At 45.3% G+C, this 6,306-nt stretch overlaps 1 pseudogene; it reads right to left on the bottom strand.

Annotated features, from left to right (window-relative positions):
* Positions 1 to 2,283: 2,283 nt before the first annotated feature.
* LOC100945959 lies at positions 2,284 to 2,915 on the bottom strand (annotated as a pseudogene).
* Between the last annotated feature and the right edge of the window lie 3,391 nt (positions 2,916 to 6,306).

Below are 6,306 nucleotides of genomic sequence, written 5' to 3'. Positions count from 1 at the left end.
CTGGCGGTTCCAGTGGCGGGATCCACGTGGTGGGCGATTCCTTGTTCTTGGAACAGTCTTGTCTCTTTGCCTCCAGGGTGGCTTCTCCTGCCTCTCTGGTCTCTTTCACTCTTCGCTTATTTCCTCTTCTCCACCCAACTTCTAAATTTTGCGCTTCTTCGAGCTCGGATTCTATTTCTTTAAAACCTTGCTTGTTGACTTCATCAATTCTTATGGATTTAAGAACCAAATTTGTTATCGTGATGTCCAACTTTGTACCTCTAGATCGGATTGTTCCCACACTTGACTACGGCCCAACTCTCTTCTTAACATCTCTCCTCAGGTATTTCACAGACATCTTAAGTTTAACTTTTACTCATTTTGTCATTAACTGAACAAATATTGATGGAGCGACCACCATGTGCTGGACAACTGGTGATAAGCACTGGGAACGCGGGGAGAAAAAGCAATGTAGTTACGGCTGTCCTGTGTGAACCCGTTCTAGTTGGGAGAGAAAGATAACGAGCGAATGAGCATCTGTTGGTAGTCAGGACTACGAAGAGAATAAATGAAAACAGGGAATGTGTTAGAGACCATTTTGGTGAACAGGGTATTTGGGGTAATCAGAGAAGGCCTTGGTGAGGGGGAACGTTGCAGTTGAGACCAGCATGAGCAGATAGAGAGATGAGGGTTCTAGGCAGAGGGCAACGCTGGTTTAGATGCTCGGAGGGAAGGATGCGTTTGGCTTGTTCAGAGCTGAATGTGTCAAGATCTAGTTTTTGATGTGTCCCCAGAACCAGAGCTTTGATCTCTTCTTTCTCTGGTTTGTATCTTTGAATTCCAGGCTAAGACCTGCTCACCAACTCTATCTGAAAGACCTTCAAGTGACCTTGAATTTCTATTCTGGATTCTTCAAATTAGGAGCAGCTCCCTCTCTGGGCAAGAAAGCACTTTGATTCTTTTATTGGCAACGAGTCAGGAATTTCAGGACAGGATGTAAGCATTTGCTGCAGTTTTACTGGTCCTCTCTCCACCACATGTGAAGCCCAAATAATAATCCTGACATCTGCCTGACACCTGTCCATTGTCCGGTGGCTCTTGGGCTCCACCCCCGCCCACCTTCTACCGCCCCCTCCCCCAGCTGCTTTTGTTCTCTGGAGACTGGAAGGAATGGAGAGAGAGGTCCTGAGACTGACAGCTGACACATGCTGAAAGTGCCCTTCCCAGCAAGGCGGGAAGGGTGACCTGACCCTGCCTTATAACCTTCCTGGGGAGAAAATGCACCGATGCTGATAAAGATGAGGAGAAAGCCTCCCTCAGGCCCTCCCACCTTCCTCCCCTCTTCCTCCTAACTTAGGTATATAAGGCCCTTGTTCTAGCATCCAGTTACCCATCACTGCGCACTTCTGTGTGTTTGTGCACTGTGCACTAATTAAACTGTCTTTTTTCTTGCTAATATGTATTTGTCAGTTTCATTTGCACTTCCCCAAGCATTTGACCTAAGAGCAGGCGTCCTCAAACTACAGCCCTCAGGCCACATGCAGCCCACTGAGGACATTTATCTGGCCCACCGGGTATTTTTGCCACTGCTGCCTGTCCTGCTTAGCAGCCAACTCATTCCAGGGCCCGCAGTCCGGCCCTCCAATGGTCTGAGGGACAGTGAACTGGCCCCCTGTTTGAAAAGTTTGAGGACCCCTGCCTAAGAGGGTACAGGAAAGTTTTCCTTCCCAACCCTTGCAAAGACTTTTTCAGGGTGGTACACATAAACAAATAAATTCTTCTGCACCCTACTCCATACCTGCCCCTCTCCCTTTTTGAGGGGAGGGGACAGAGTCTCACTCTGTTACCCTGGGTATAATGCCCTGGCATCATCATAGTTCACAGCAACCTCAAACTCTTGGGCTCAAGTGATCCTCTTGACTCAACCTCCCAAGTAGCTGGGACTACAGGCACCTGCCACAATCCTGGGCTAATATTTCTATTCTTAGTAGAGATGAGGTCTTGCTTTTGCTCAGGCTGGTCTCAAACCCCTGAGCTCAAGCAATCCTTTGTCTCGGCCTCCCAGAGTGCTAGGATTATAGGCATGAGCCATTGCACCTGACCTTTTTTTAAAACAAAAAATTTTATATTGTACAACAATCATGCACCTTGCTTTCTTTCGTTTGAAAATATATCTCTGAAACCTTTCCATGTCTATACATAGGGAACATTCTTAATGTTTTTGTGCTTAAATAGGATTCACTGTATGCATGTGCCATACCTTAGTTTTTATTTTATTTTATTTTTTTCAGATAAAGGCTTGTTTTATTTGGGTGATTGATCATCATCATGGAGGCCACTGCGTACAGACAAGAGGGGGATGTCCTGCTTCTTGGTCTCTCCCTCTTTGGACGGGGTCTTGCTGATCTTGTCCCGCTTGGCCTGGAGGCACTCTTCATGGTCTTACACCTGTGGGCCTCAGCCTGGTGGGCCAGGAGCTTCTTGCAAGCCTTGTCGGCCTTCAGCTTGTGGATGTGTTCCATGAGAATCCACTTGTTTTTGAGCACAGTCCCCTTCACCTTCAGGTACAGGCTATGATGCATGTGACAGTCAAACCTCTTAGATTCACGGTATCTTCTCAGCAGCCGAGGCAGAATCCTCCTCCTCCTCATTCAGGTTACTTTCTTAGGCATTCTCTAATTAGCTGTACCCTTTCGATTACCTCTGCCCATATGCCTGCCCTTCTGGCGGGTTTAGGTGTTTTTCCAGCATTGAGCCCAGAAATGGACAGTCACAGGTTTGCAGATAATCAGCCCATCTTTGATTAGCTTCCAGATCTGCCAATGGGAATTGGCATTGGTGATTCCATTAGTCTCACTGGGGTCCAACCAGACCATCTTTTTGTCACAGTGGAGAACACTAGAGCTGAGCCTCTTCTAAAGACTGAGCATACTCATGGCTCCAGTCATAGTAGCAAAAGAAAAAGCCATGTGCCATACTTTAAAAAATAAATGTTCAGTAATAAAGTATAATAACTATTTAATACTTATGAAATATTTCAGTATTGCTCTGGTTTCAATGGTGGTGTCCCTCCAAAATTCATGTTGAAATGTAATCCCAATACAACAGTATTAAGGGTACGGCCTTTGGCAGGTAATTACAAAGGGCTGGAGATTAAAAGGAGTATCTTCTGCCTTCTGCCATGGAAGCAGGGAGCAGCCGTCTCCAGGAACCAGGGATGGTGCCTCGATCTTGGACTTCCCAGCTCCTAGAACTGTAAGAAATCAATTTCAAAAGACCCTGTCTAAGGTATTTCATTATAGCAACAGCACACACAGACTAAGATAAACATAAAGACTTAACAGATATGGCTCGGCACCTGTGGCTCAAGTGGCTAAGGCACCAGCCACATACACCTAAGGTGGTGGGTTTAAATCCAGCCCGGGCCCACCAAATAACAATGATGGCTGCCACCAAAAAATAGCCGAGTGTTGTGGCGGGCACCTGTGGTCCCAGCTACTTGGGAGGCTGAGGCAGGAGACTCGCTTGAGCCCAGGAGTTGGAGGTTGCTGTGAGCTGTGATGCCATGGCACTCTACCCAGGGGGACAGCTTGAGGCTCTGTCTCAAAAAAAAAAAAAAGACTTAACAGATATTAATATTTATCTAATACCCCTATTCAGAGATATTTTGGTGTTTTGGATCAGTCTCAAAACAGTGAAGCAATGAATAACCAGGTACATATGTGATTTCATATGTGTGCAAGTTTATCTGTAAAGTAAATACCTCGAGGTGGAAGTGTAGGGTATGCGCGTTTGTGATTCTGAAAGATGTTTGCCAAGCTGCTTTGCATGGAGGTTGTACCAATGTCCCATCAGCAGGGCAGGGGGGTGAGGAAGATTGGCTCCACGGGGCAAGCCAGTCTCATTCCTGAGAAGCTGAAGTGGGCAGTTCACCTCTTGTTCAGTCTTCCTCAGTACAAACATACAAGGAATTCCTTACAGAAAAAGGGAGGGGGCATCTTTCGGCACATCTTGCCCAGGGAAGAGATCAGAATAGCAATATTCATCCCTCTGTAGGAATGAAAATGAAAGACCACAGCATCAGGAACTTCAGGCTACCACATGGTTTTCCTGGGGATTCTCATGGCAACCTCCTTTAGGAGCCACTCCCTTTCCCCAGCCCTCTGGCACAGCCGCAGAAGGTGCTGTCTGCTCCCTGCCCCAGGTCACTCGGCCTTCAGAACTGGCCTGTTAGACAGGTCTTCAGGGCTTCCACCTTGGTCCATTTCTCTTCCCATTCTATGCACTTTCCCTATTTTATTATTTTATTTAGCACTATGTCTCTTATTTTTTTTCTTTTTGTTATTCTTGTTTTTCTTTTTTTCCTGTTCATTATTTTATTTATTTATTTTTTTGTTTTTTGCAGTTTTTTGGCTGGGGCTGGGTTTGAACCTGCCACCTCCAGCATATGGGGCCAGTGCCCTACTCCTTTGAGCCACAGGCGCCCCCCTCTTTATTTTTTTTTTGAGACAGAGCCTCAAGCTGTCCCCCTGGGTAGAGTGCTGTGGCATCACAGCTCACAGCAACCTCCAACTCCTGGGCTCAAGCGAGTCTCCTGCCTCCGCCTCCCAAGTAGCTGGGACCACGGGCACCCGCCACAACGCCCGGCTATTTTTTGGTTGCTGCCGTCATTTTTGTTTGGCGGGCTTGGGCTGGATTCGAAACTGCCAGCTCAGGTGTATGTGGCTGGCGCCTTAGCCATAGCCACTTGAGCCACAGGCACAGAACCTTGTTGTTTTATTTTTATATTTTCATTTTTATTATTTAAAAAACCACCTTTATTGAGGTATAGTTTACATACAATAAAATTTATTCATCTATTTTAAGTGCTCAGTTGGATGACTTTTGACAAACACGTGCACCTAAACAAGATAGAGAATCTGCCCAGCACCCCAGAAAGTTTCTTAAGTTTCTTAAGTCCCCCGTCTGCTTTCTGTCACTGTAAATTAGCTTTGCTTGTTTAAAAATTTTACATAAATGGAACCATGTGTAGGCATCTTTGCACACCTAACTTCTTTTATTCTGCAGAGAGATTTTGAGATAGATGCATCATCTATGTCATTATATCTATTAGTCATTTCAAACTTTTGGGGCGGTGCCCATAGCTCAGTGGGTAGGGTGCATGCCACATACACTGAGGCTGGCGGGTTTGAACGGAGCCTGAGCCAGCTAAAATCAACATTGACAACTGGAACAAAAAATAGCTGGGCGTTGTGGTGGGCACCTATAGTCCTAGCCATATGGGAGGCTGAGGCAAGAGAATCTTGTAAGCCCAAGAGTTTGAGGTCGTTGAGAGCTGTGATGCCACAGCACTCTACCAAGGGCGATGTAATGAGACTCTGTCTCAAAAAAAAAAGGTAAATTAAATGCAAACTTTTTATTATTATCCTTTTCTATAGATAGACCAAATTTGGTCCCCCCATTCCCTAGTCGATGGATAGTTAGATTGTTTACAATTTTTAGCAATTGTGAATAAACCTACCATGCAAATTTGGTACAAGCCTTTTTGTTTTTAAAGACAACTTATTACTGTAATAACGTAGACTTTCACAGACTTTCCAGCAACCAAATCATAGGGCCACCAGCTTCTTGTGACTATTTACATTTGTGCCCAAGTCTTTGTGGATGTTGGGGCTTAGGGGGTTCCCAGTCCCCCAAACCCAGTTGAACTGGTTTGATTACTTGGCTGAGCTAGAAAATTCAACTGAGGCACCACTCAGTGGTAACTGAAAGTAAAAACAAATTCAAACTGCAAATAAAACCGGAGCAGCTCAGGCAGCATGAACAGAGACCAAAGTAACGTGCACAAGTTTCAGTGTAACAAAGAGAAGTTTAGAGCACTACCAAAGTGGGGAGAGGGTCCCTCATTGGAAATTGGCTGCAAGTCTTTCATTGGCCTCTCTGCATCGCCAGGCAGTATTATCCTTTTCTATTGGTCATTGGTTACCGAGGTTACTTCATACCCATATTCTCTTTGGCCCTTCAGATTACCTGGCTCTGCAGGCCAGGTTTATCTCCCACTCCCCTTGAAGCCCCTTTGTGTTCCCTCTCAGTGGACACGTGTTTTTCTTGTACTTTAGTAAATATCAAACAGTGGAATTGCTGGGTCATATGACAGGTGTTTGTGTAGCTTTAAAAGAAACTCTAGTAGCTCTCTCATGTGGCTGTACTATTTTAAATCCCTGCCAGCAAGCTGTGCATCCTAGCCAACACTTGGTATTACAAGTCTTTTTATTTTATTGTTGTTTTTTATTTTTATTTTTTACCAAGTCAGTCTATTCTGTATGA

Source organism: Otolemur garnettii, unplaced genomic scaffold, assembly GCF_000181295.1.
Source record: "Otolemur garnettii isolate 467f Iridium unplaced genomic scaffold, OtoGar3 scaffold00208, whole genome shotgun sequence".
Lineage (NCBI taxonomy): Eukaryota > Metazoa > Chordata > Mammalia > Primates > Galagidae > Otolemur > Otolemur garnettii.
The sequence above is the reverse complement of the archived record's forward strand: the minus strand, read 5'-3'. Positions and strand labels throughout refer to the sequence as shown.